Genomic DNA, 13,361 nt, shown 5'->3' on the forward strand with positions numbered 1-13,361 from the left:
AAATCCTAACACAGTCAGAACAAGTTAGCTATTGCCCGCTCATTTAGAAGTCTTCTTGACCTGAAAATGTCAATGAGCCTGTGATATGTGTTAACCTTGGAAAGCCTCTTCTCTTTATTACATCATTATTACTTGTGCCAACTTGTAAGTATAATTAGAATGTAAGAAAAATGAGATTGAATTAAGTTGCAGGCAGACAATAGTTACTGTTCTTAAAAAAAATGGACAAACTAGTGTCTAATCTAGTTACATATAAACCGTGTCGTCATGACACAAGAAGTAGAGCAAACAGATGTGGAAAATGCCACCTGCTATCTGTTAAAGCACCAACACCTATGAGGGACTAAAATTTAAATGTAAATTTGAACCAATTCAAATTTTATTCCTAAAATGTTATCACTCCCATTTCCTGCATTTTGATATGTGCAGGGCTGGGGACACTCTCAGTGTTCTGCCCAGAGCACGTTGGATCCCCATTACCTGCCCTCTGCCAGTTTCCTGTCTGTACCTCAACCTCTTTTGGAAACTGCCTAAGGCCAACTGAAGCTGCTTTGCCCACAGACTTGGAGCAAAGGAGCTGAAGGTGCCTGAGAGCTTATGTACCTCTCACAGCCCCAGCCCTTGGCCATTTACTTACCGACACAGAACTGTGAAGGCCTAGCTCTTTCCCCTTCCAGTCAGGACATATGTCGAGGTGAATTTCACCTTCCAGAGAATTTGACATTCCCCCAGATCAGGCTAAGGCCCCTCCCTGGCTTCTTTTGCTTCCCTGTCCTGCTAGCCTGACTCTCTTCCCAGTGTCTCCTGAGCACTTCCTGTACAAATCACACGGCTGGGGCTGCTATCCTTCCGAGAAACCTAGCCTTAGACAATATGCCGTCTTGAATAGAAGAGAAAATGATAAACATGGAGATGGTCTGGCAGAAACTGCACAGGGCTCCAAGTTCACCCACAGAACCGTCCTTCATAGAAATGCCATCTGTTAGACGTGTCACTCCAAAAAAAAGGGTTGAAATCCCTCCACAAATTAAGCCTGGTTGAGGATTCTTTTTATATATTCAGTCTTTGTGCCTCAGAAGAGAGAAAAAAAGTTAGTGTCCATATGAGCTTAAAGATTCTTATATCAATTGAAATTTTGAAGAGAGAGAAATGTATCACAATCTACTTATCTTTTAAAATTATTAATGGGAATGTTGAATTCTATTGATTTATTCTGAAAATAATTAAATTTCCACTTCAGTTACTTTCTAGAGAAAGGTGAAAAACAGAGGAGGAAAAGAGCAGAATACAGGGAATGCAGACAAGGAGACACAGTGAGAAACAAAACTTATAATCCTGCCTATGCTTAGAGAGTGCTTCTTGGGGACCAATTATCATTTGCATATGCACACACATTTGTATGTGTACACAGACACACATATACCTATACATATGTATGTGTGTAGGTACATATTTATCCTCCCAACAATTCTATGATTGGGCACTATTATCATCTTCATACTTCGAATGGGAAAACTGTAACACTGAGATGTGAAGTTATTGGTCCAAGGTCATCGCTCAGTATATGGCAGAGCTGAGGTCTGGTCCCAGGCAATCTGGCTCCAATGTCTGTACTTTAATCTGCTCTGCTGTACTACCTGTCCTGGGAGAGAGTGAGAGAAGTAAGTAGAAAGTGGCAGAGACAGAAAAGGAAAAATGGAAAGTTAATTTAACATGTAAAAATTGACCCATACATAAAGGATTGGGCAGAAGGGTATCAACAGAGAGAAACACACACACACATCCCACAGAGGCAATGGGAAATTGATATAAAAAGATTCATACTGTAACACAATCACAGAGAGAGATCCATACACACAAAAAAGGCATGCAGACTTTATAAAGACAGACCAATATACAAACCAAGGTGGGAAAAGGCATACATATAAATAAGCAGGACTCAGGAAGAATGGGATGGACCAGCTACAAGAGACTGGGAACTGGAATTCAGGCAGACAGACCTTTACCTATTGCAGGAATGGCTTTTTTGGCGTGATTTGAAGGGAATCATCCATCTTCCTGGATAGAGAGAGGAGAAGAACTGACATTAACTATCCTAAAAAGGAAAATTAAGTCCAAGATTCAGAATATCCATTATCTACTGCTGTGTTAAAAATGACTGAAACTTAATGGCTTAAACAATAACCACGTTGTTACATGTCATCATTTTGTGAGTCAGGAATTTGCATACACTCAGCTGAGCAATTGTTTTGCTCCACAGGGTGCTGACTCACGGGTTTTCACCTGGTGCTGTGCTGGGCTGTCCTGGGCTGTGCTGGAAGGTCTAAGGTAGCTTCACTGTCACTCTTAACATCTTGCCACAGTCAATGGGAGGGCTGGGCTCAGCTAGACCCGTCTGTCCCTCTCCTTGCATTCACAGGCTCTGCCATGTGGTCTCTCCAGCAGTGTAGCCTGACTTCTTATTTTGTGGTCTGGGGCTTCAGGAAACCAAAGCAGAAGCTGCTAGCCTCCTAAAAACAAGGTCTAGAATGGCCATAGTCTCTCACTGAACTCTATTAGTCAAAATAACCTCATGCCAGCCCAGATTCAAGAAGAGGGCAAGTAGACCCTATCTCGTGATAGAAGGAGGGTCAAAAATTTTGTGGCTGTCATTCATCTGTCACACCATCCAAGCAGAAACAGGCTAGTAATGCACAGGTGTCGGAGAAACCAGCAAAAGCTGAAGCCTTGGACATTTTGCAGAAGGAGGTGTCATGGGAAGCTAGAGTTTAAGAGCAGAAAATGTCTCTGAGGCAAACTGAGGGTTGGATAATTATGAAAAAAGAAAGAAAGAAAATGACAGACTATGTGGTTACAGTCCCATACTTCATTTAGAACTAACTAAACATGCTGCATTACCTGGCCCAAAAGGTTGTCTTCAGGTCCTAAATCACATGTTTACATTGTGCATATTGGCTTGACTTCCTACATAGCTTTCTCATTCAGACTCTACAGCCATGTTTTTAAGATCGTCAGTTCTGGTATGTTTCATTGTCCTTTGTATTTCTGATACATCTTCATTCTGTAAATATATCTGGGCCCATGCGATTCATTACTAGTACATAGCACCATCACGAGAAGACACACACAAAGCAAGGAGTGGATATGTGCCTGGTAACAGGACTGACCGATAAGTAATTAAATGAGCAGAAATTTCTTCTTCCAAGGCAAAAACAGAATCGTTCGAAATAAAGTAATTGATGTGGGCAAAGTGCTCACTCTGGTGTCAAGTATAAATCTACCACACCATTTGAAAGGTGACTTGTTTATTCCATATTTAATATGACATTAGTACTACTTATTTTCTAGGATTGTTGGGATTATTCAAGAAAATGTATATTATGTGGATAGCACATAATAGTCATTCAACAAATTATAGCAATCATTATGAATATCACCACAATTCTTAATATCATAAAGCAAGTAGAGAACTAGAATAAAAGAATAGGGGCTTCCCTGGTGGCACAGTGGTTGAGAGTCCGCCTGCCGATGCAGGGGACACGAGTTCGTGCCCCGGTCCGGGAAGATCCCACACGCCGCGGAGCGGCTAGGTCCGTGAGCCATGGCCGCTGAGCCTGCGCGTCCGGAGCCTGTGCTCCGCAACGGGAAAGACCACAGCAGTGAGAGGCCCGCATACCGCAAAAAGAAAAAAAAAAGAATAAAACTCATAGGTGCAGCCCTAGGATCTGGTTGAACCTCTTTGCCTCTAGAACCTTAATTTCTAAGTATTTTATTTATTTTATGTGTGTAACTCATATAATTACACAGATATTATGTGAATAGTTTATATGTATAACTCATATGATTATGTATTGTATTAAATCAGAAAATATATGTTACATGGTAGTTTTTACCAAAATTTATTTTTAGAAATATCGTTCATTCTACTGTAAATTTGATTTGACCAGTGTCTGAGTTGACTAATTATGTTTGCTTATCCTCTTCATGAACACGAAAATTTAGAAGATATTATTGTTAATGATTTAAAATCTTTAAATCTTTGTAATAGATTTAAAAGTGACTTTTATGACCGCAATGACTGCTTGGTGTTATTTCTTAATTTTTCCTAGTGTATTTAAAAGTAATACACTTGAAAAATGCATGTAGTACTGCAAAACAAAGTTCCAAACATATTAGTTGTCTTCTAATATAGAAGAGAATTTAAAATAGGTCCCCATATCTATTATATAGGTTCCCTTAGTCTGGCAGCTCCTATTTTCTTAATTAACAGAATCTGGTCATCAGGTCATAACATATTATTTGTTTCCTCCTCTCTGTACCCTCCAGTTAGAATTAATCTCTCCTTCATTCTCCCTTGTTTGTAAGGGGCGTTACGTTGTGTTTTCTTAAGAACTATTTTGACATCTTAATTTGATGCTTTATTTAAAGTTGTTTGTGTTTTTGCCTGCCTTCCCCACTTGCTAATGAATTCATGAAAGATAGAAGACCCTTAACCTATGTTCAAAATACAAACCAAAATACAAATCAAAAGACTTTGTATATAAAAGTTATTCAATAAAAGAGATTAAATTTGCTAACACATACAAATAAACCAATCATGTACTTCATTAACCAGCCAAAACCAGATGATAATATAAAACAATAAATACTGACTTTTTATAGCAACAGAAATATTTTTTTATGATGGACTCTTTAAAACACATATCCCTACTAAAGTATTTCTGACTAGTTTTAATCCAAAAATATATCATCTAGTGTCTTGAAACAGAATTGCAACTAGTATAATTTCTAGAGTTTAGATAAGAGTTACTCCAAGTGTAGTCTGAAGACCAGCAATAACATCATGACCTCAGAACTTGTCAGAAATACAAAGTATCTGACTTCACCACAGATCTACTTAATCAGAATCTCTGTATGCAGGAATCAGGAATCTGTGTACAAATTCACTGGGTGATTTTGAGGCATGCTAAAGTATGAGAGATACTGTTCTAAGTACTTATTAAAACAAAACAAACAAACAAAACACCTCTAACCTGGAAGAGAATTAGAGGGTCTTTTAGTCTAGCCCTTTACTTATTTGTTGGATGAGAAATTGAGGCCAAGAAGGGATAAGTTAATTGCCTAAATGGTGGAACCAAGACCACAATCAGAACTTTTGATTCCAGACCAGTGTTTTATTATTTTTTTCACCGTAACCTCCCTAAAAAAAAATCATTTTCTCTTAAAACAAAACACATAGGCTTTGGGATAATACTACATGGAATTTGAATCAATGCTAGGTAGAATTTGGGATACAAAATATATTCATCATTTGTTACAAATTGAGAAGTTAACCAAAAGTTATTAAATAAAGAGAAGCATGGAAAGGTTGTATTCCTTTTTTACATATATACATCTTTATTGGAGTATAATTGCTTCACAATGCAGTGTTAGTTTCTGTTGTACAACAAAGTGAATCAGCCATATGCGTACATATATCCCCATATCCCTCCCTCTTGCATCTCCCCCCCACCCTCCCTATCCCACCCCTCTAGGTCATCCATCGCAAAGCACCGAGCTGATCTCCCTGTGCTATGCTGTTGCTTCCCACTAGCTATCTATTTTACATTTGGTAGTGTATATATGTCCATGCCACTCTCTCACTTCATCCCAGCTTCCCCTTTCCCACCACCCGTGTCCTCAAGTCCATTCTCCATGTCTACGTCTTTATTCTTGCCCTGCCACTAGGTTCATCAGTACAGTTTTTTTTTTAGATTCCCTATATATGTGTTAGCATACGGTATTTGTTTTTCTGTTTCTGACTTACTTCACTCTGTATGACAGTCTCCAGGTCCATCCACCTCACTACAAATAATTCAATTTTGTTTCTTTTTATGACTGAGTAATATTCCATTGTATATATTGCCACATCTTCTTTATCCATTCATCTGTTGATGGACATTTAGGTTGGTTCCATGTCCTGGCTATTGTAAATAGTGCTGCAGAGAACATTATGATACATGTCTCTTTTTGCATTATGGTTTTCTCAGGGTATGGAATATGGCAGTATGTGACCTTTCTATTCATTCTATCACTGAGCAATAAACAATTAGGCACTTGCATGTGCTCTCACAGTTATAAATGAGGGAAATTTCACTCCAGATATGCAACTCCGTCATGATGTAGCCCTTCCTCCCAATGATGGATTTAGGAAGAGCCAATATTTATGTCTTGTTTCTGACTTTAGAGGGAAAACATTTGTTCTTTTACCATTAAGTATTATGTCAGCTGTAGGTTTTTATGGATTTCCTTTTCAGGCTCTGGGAGTATGCTTGTGTTATTTCTTTGCTGAGTATTTTTATCAGGAATAGATGTCGAATTTTGTCAAGTGCTTTTTCCATTTGTTGAGATGTTTTCGATATGAGTTTTCTTTTTTATCTTGTAATTTAGTGAATACATTGATTTATTTTCTGTCAAACCAGCTTTATATTCCTGGGGTAAAGCCCACTTGATTATGATGTATTACCCATTTAATATATTTAGGGGCTCAACTTGCTAAAATTTTGTTTGGATTTTTTGTATAGATGCTTATGAGGCATATTGATGAGTGTTTTTTCTTATTTGCTTGTTTTGTTTAGCTTCTTGGAATGCCTTGCCTGGTTTTGGTATCACTTTAACGCACAAGTTGGAAAGTATTCCTTACTCATTAATTTTTGGAATAGTTTGTGTAGCATTAATGTTGTTTTTCCCTCACCAGGTAAGCAGGATGAGGCTGGAATTATCTTTGTGGGAAGTGTTATAACTACAGTCTCTCTCTTTAACAGATACGGAGGTATTCAAATTTATTCCTGCTTGAGTGAGCTTTGGTAATTAATGCCTTTCAATTTAAAAATTTCCTCCCTTCTTCATGGCCTGGAAACTGCTCCCCCCAGCCCTTTGGGGTTGCTTTGTCCCCAGGCTCAGCCCCCATGTGTCCCTGCATGGCATATGGTGTCCACTCCCAAGCTGTGAGTATACGTGGCCAATAAGCCTCTGCCAATCTCCTCTGTCCATTGTTGAGCGCCATGTGTTTGGCTACCTCATACAATTTAGAGTGAAGGATACTGTTGAACAGTGTCCAAAGCAGCCTTCAGTCTAGGGCTAATGTAGTCCCACTAAGGTGATACTCTTCTGAGAATTCTTTCTGATGAACTCTGGGTTGTATGGTGTTTACATGTTTGTTGATATGAACATGAACAGTTCCCAACCCTGAGTGATTTCTAGGAATTATTCTGCCTACTCCTTCATGGTGGTTCTCTCTATGTTCCTCAGATAGTTTTTCTCTGAGAAGGTCACTTCTCAGCTAAAGACTCCAGAGATCCCTCTGAAAACTTCTGGAACTCTTTTTGCACAGTTTTTTTCTCTTCAGAAATTTCACGAGCAAATTCTAGCCAACTCAGCCCCCCAAACTTTTACTTTTTTTCTCTTCAATTTAGCAAGACACTTAGGCTGTTCAGGTTCCTATAACTGTACTGCAGCATGAAAACTGTCTCTGGGCAATAAGCTGGTAAAAACAAGTCTTGCACTGCTTATTTCCCTTCTCTCAGGGGTCATAGTCCTGTGCTATTTGCTATCCAATGTCCAAAAACTTACATTTCCTGTGTGTCTCTTTTTGTAGTTGTTTAAGACAATAGATGTGGGTAAAATCTGGTCTCTATTAGTTCATCTTGACTAGAAGAGGAACTTCTAGTTAAAAATTTTAAAGTGTATTTTTAAACAAATAATTATGTGCTCATAAACTTTTAAAAACATAAATAAAAGCTAATTTCCCCTTTTAAAATTCTGAGAATTTATAGACACATGAAGGGCTTAGGTTTTAAACATTTACTTTGAAACTCTGAAAACTGTAATTTTCACAAAGATGTATGTGATATTACATTTGCAAACAAAACAACTGACAAGGGATCAATCTCCAAATGTACAAACAGCTTATGTAGCTCAATATCAAAAGAAACAAACAACCCAATCAAAAAATGGGTGGAAGATCTAAATAGACATTTTTCCAAAGAAGACATACAGATGGTTAAAAAGCACATGAAAAGATGCTCAACATCACTAATTATTAGAGAAATGTAAGTCAAAACTGCAATGAGGTATCACCTCACACTGGTCAGAATGGCCATCATCAAAAAATCTACTAAGAATAAATAAATGTATGGAGAAAAGGGAACCCTCCTACAGTGTTGGTGGGAATGTAAACTGGTACAGCCACTATGGATAACAGTATGAGGTTCCTTAAAAAACTAAAAATAGAACTACCATATGATCCAGCAATCGCACTCCTTGGCATATATCTGGAGAAAACCATAATTCGAAAAGACACATACATCCCAACGTTCACTACAGCATTATTTACAATAGCCAAGACATGGAAGCAACCTAAATGTCCATCAACAGAGGAATGGAAGAAGATGTGGTACATATATACAATGGAATATTACTCAGCCATAAAAAAAACAAAAATGCCATTTGCAGCAACATGGATGGACCCTAGAGATTGTCATACTGAGTGAAGTAAGTCAGACAGAGAAAGACAAATATCATATGATATCACTTACATGTGGAATCTAAAAAAAGGCTACAAATGAATGTATCTACATAACAGAAATAGAATTGCAGATGTAGAAAATAAACTTATGGTTACCAGGGGGTAAGGCGGGGGAGGAATAAATTGGAAGATTGGGATTGACACATACACACTACTACATATAAAATAGATAACTAATAAGGACCTACCGTATAGCACAGGGAACTCTACTCAATACTTTGTAATGGCCTATATGGGGAAAGAAGCTAAAAAAGATTGGATATATGTATATGTATAACAGATTCACTTTGCTGTACACCTGAAGCTAACACAACATTGTAAATCAACTATACCCTTATAAAATTTCTTTTTAAAAAAGATGTATGTGATATTTCTTGGCAGTGTTTCCTTTTTCTCAATTCTGCCTTGCAGGTCTCTTGTCATCATATACCTCTAGATTAAAAAACAGATACAGAAGAACAGACAAAGAGCAATGCTACAAATGGAAACTAAGAAAATGATATTCAAGACATATACCTCTCCTTAAAAAATTCCTCATAGGGAAATCAAAACTCTTGAGTGTTTTCACAAAATTAGTACAAAATAATGACAAGAAAATAAGGGTCCAATCCAAGAGATTAGAAAAAAGAATATAGTAAATGAAAATAAGATACAGAGGAAAGGAATTAATAAAGATAAAAGTTGGAACTTTTATCTTAGTTAAAAGAAATTCAAGGCAGAATTGGAAAGCAGAATAGCATGAACAAACACGGCAAACTGAGCTGGCACAGATGGCTTCCCTCTGACTATAAAGAAAATTCTGAATGAAATATTTTTTAAATCGCTTAACACAACTCTCAGCTTGAAAGGAAGACAAGAAGACTCCAGGAGCCATAAACATAGAACTAAAGCAATAGTAGAGAGGGAAGTTGAAGCTAGGTCTTTGCCCATGGAGTATTCAACGAGATATATCATAGGGGCTGGGATTCGAAGGCAAAGAGGAAGATTGAAGTGTGACAAAGTGTTTCACAGTGGAAAATTTTAACACCCTCCTCCCAGAAACTGACAGTTAATGCATAGTTACTGATAGTTAATGTTAAACTATTTTTTAAAGTGAGCAACAACATTAATAATTTAGACGACAATTAGGGACTGCACATTCTTTTTAAGCTCTAATAAGACATTTTCAAAGGTTGATTAGGCTTCAGACAACCAAGTATTCTCAACAAATGCCCCCAAAATGAATAACATATACCACATTCCATAACTACTCTGCTACAAAATGAAAAACCAATAATGTATACCCTAAAAAATATACAAACAAATCAAAATCATAGTAGCAAATATCTGGACATTTAAGCGAGCACAATTGTAGATAAGTCATGAGTCAAAGAAGAAATAATAACGGACAGTATTTATTATTAAGTATTAAGTCATGAATTACAACTAGACTCCCAGATAGCAAAACTTGTGCAATCAAAACAGTTTTCAGAGGAAAATGTATAGGCTTAAAATGTATATATTACAAAACAAGAAAAACTAAGAATTAATGAGCCTGTCATCCTTCCAAGAACAGAAAAATAATAACAGGATAAGTCCTAGAAATAGATAAGGAGAATAATACAACTAAGATCAAATATCTATTAATATAAGAAACAAAAATACAAACCAGAGAATCAAATAATTCAAAAAATTATTTTTTGATAAAACTAATAAAATAGAAAAATATATAACAAGTTTGATGGAAGACAGAGAGGACAAGAGGGAAAAAGGGAGAGAAGGGAGTGGAGAGAGAAAGAAAGAAAGAGAGGGAAGGAGTTATGCTGGTAAATCAGCTCTCTCTGGGGTGGAGGTAGGCGCTAATTTGTAAGATTTCTGATTTCCATAGTTTAAATATTCCCACTATTTCTGATTTTAATCTACAGACATGATGTCACAGTGTACATGTTGGGAAGAGGTGCACATGTTGGGAAGAGTTACACAGAGTTGGCTCTGGGAAGCTGGTACAATCCAGCTCCAGCACACCACTGGAGAGAAGTCACAAACAAATAATATTAGAATTGAAAAACAGAGCACAATGTACTAAAGATTTAAAACATTGTAAGAGAATATCCTGAATAATCCTGTCAACATAAGTGAAAATGTGGACAATTTCTTAGAGAACTATAACTTACCAAATCTACCCAAAAGGAAACTAGACTAGAATTAGGTCATTAAGATAGTGAATTAATATTGATAGTTTCAAATGCACCCATTACTTAAGAAAATAAAATGAAACAAACAACTTGGTCCATGAGATTTTATAAATAAATTTTACCAAATATTTAAAGCAGTAGTTTTTATAGTCGAGCCCTCAGAACATAAGCATCAGCATCACCTGAGAACTTGTTAGAACTGCAAATTCTCAAGTTCCACTTCATACCCACTAAATTAGCAATCCTGGGTATGAGCTGATGAATCTGTACACGATGCATGCTGAAGTTTGAGAATTTTGTTTCAATGAAAAGATCAACCTAAAATTATACAAACTATTTTAGAGGACAGTAAAAACAGAAATTCCTCTCTAGTGATTTCATTTTATAAAGCCAATAATGCCTTCACTCCATAATCAGATATAAACACTACAAGAAAGAAAAATTATAAGCTAATGTCACATGGGATAAAAACTCTCTAAACAAACTATTAACAAATGGAATCCACCAATGTTTGTGTGTGTTTGTTTCTGTGTGTGCCTTGACTAAGTTGAGAATATGAGGAAATCTGTTACTCTATTTGCCACACTGATGAATTAAAGGAGAAAAGTACCATATGATGATCTCTATAGGTACAGAATGTATTTTTGATAAGTTTAAATATCCACTCATGATAATAATAATTAGCTCTTAGCAAAGTAAAAGTAGAAAATTTTTAACCTGATAAGAATTATCTATTAAAAATCTTCAATAAACATAATAGTTTGATAAAATTATAGATTTTAAAATATTAGGAACAAGATAAAAATACCTGCTATTGCCACTTCTACTCAGCTTTGTGTTGGAGATCCTATCTATGCAGTAAAATAATAAAAGAAATAAAAGGATATGGATTAGAAGGAAAGAAATAAAGCTCATTCTTTTTAAGTGATGTTGTAAATACAAAAATTCAGGATACTTTATAGACTAATAAAGTTCTACAAGGGTGCTAAATATGAGATCACTATACAAAAATCAATAGGATTCCTCTGCAATAACAAATTTTCTCATTTACAATAACTTAAAGATTTTTAACTCACTTAGGAATAAATCTAACACAATAAGCCAGATATACAACCCTAATGATTTAGTGATATAAACACTAAATAGATGGAGAGGATAGAGTGTTTGTGAAAAGGATGACAATATTTAAAGATATCATTTCTTCCAAAATTAGGTTGCCAGAGTCATCAAATTAAAATAGAAAATAATTAAACTTCAATTTCAAATAAATAATTTAAAAAACTCTTTTGTATAAGTATGTCCCAAATATTGTATGGGATGCACTTGCACCAAAAAAATTATCACATATATATAATAATTATACAAATATATATATTTGTTGATTATCTGAAGTTCAAATTTAACTTGGCATCTTGGATTTTATTGGGTAACCCTATGCTATTGATCCAGTATAATACAAACAACCCCAACAGGTTTTTTATGGAATTTAGAAATAATCCTAAAAATCATATGGAAGTGTAGAACATGCGATATATAAATATGAAAATGGCTTTTCCAAGAATAACGGGTAATATAAAGAAAACCTATATTATCCCTGTGTTTCTCCTTTACTCTCACATTACTATCAGACTCACAATACTTCTGACATCAGCTGTGGGGGGGTTTCCACACACCAAGCAATTCTGTGACACCAGCTGGGTGTCCTACAATTTAACTCAATTCTGACACTATCTACTAAGAGATAGCATCTTACGCCACAGATTAAAGGCTCAGTCTCACAAGGCTGCCCCCACCCTCAGAGGCCAATAGCAAGTCTAGGGTACAGGTTGTTACCTGTACTTCTGACTGATCAGCTGTAAACTGGAGTTCCCATAACCACCTCCTCAGGTTCAATTAATTTTCTACAGCTGTTCACAGAATTCAGGAAAACAGTTTACTTACTGTTTACCAATTTATTATAAAAGAATATGACAAAGAATACAGATGAACAGCCAGATGGAAGAGATGCATAAGGAAAGGTATGTGGGAAGGATTGTGGGGTTTCCAAGCCCTCTCCGGGCACACCACTCTCCCAGCACCTCCACTTTGTTTAACATCCCAGAAGCTCCTTGAACTTGGTACCTTTGGGATTTTTATGGAGGCTTCATCATGCAGACGCGATTATCATCAACTCAATTCCAGCCCCTCTCCCCTTCCTGGAAGATAGAAGGTGAGGCTGAAAATTCTAAACTTCTAATCATGTCTTGGTCTTTCCAGTGACCAGCCCACATTAGGCAGTCCACCAAGAGTCACTGCATTAGAATAAAAGACACTGCTATCACCCAGGAAATTCCAAGGGATTTAGGAACTCTGTGTCAGGAATAGGGTCAAACACCAAATATTAGACAAAAGGACACTCCTAGTTCTTTTAACACTTAGGAAGTTCTAAGAATTTTAGGAGATTTGTGCCAGGAACCCGGGGCAGATATATACGTGTGTGTGTGTGTATATATATATATATATATATATATATATATATATATATACACACACACACATATATATATATAATTTTTTTCTATTGTCTCACAGGCAGCTTTCTGCTTTAGACCTATGGTTAAAGAGATTAAAGAAATACTTAA

The sequence above is a fragment of the Delphinapterus leucas genome, chromosome 12, assembly GCF_059928025.1.
Source record: "Delphinapterus leucas isolate spDelLeu-1000000601 "Yukka" chromosome 12, BTC_Dleu_Yukka2, whole genome shotgun sequence".
In the NCBI taxonomy this organism is placed as follows: domain Eukaryota; kingdom Metazoa; phylum Chordata; class Mammalia; order Artiodactyla; family Monodontidae; genus Delphinapterus; species Delphinapterus leucas.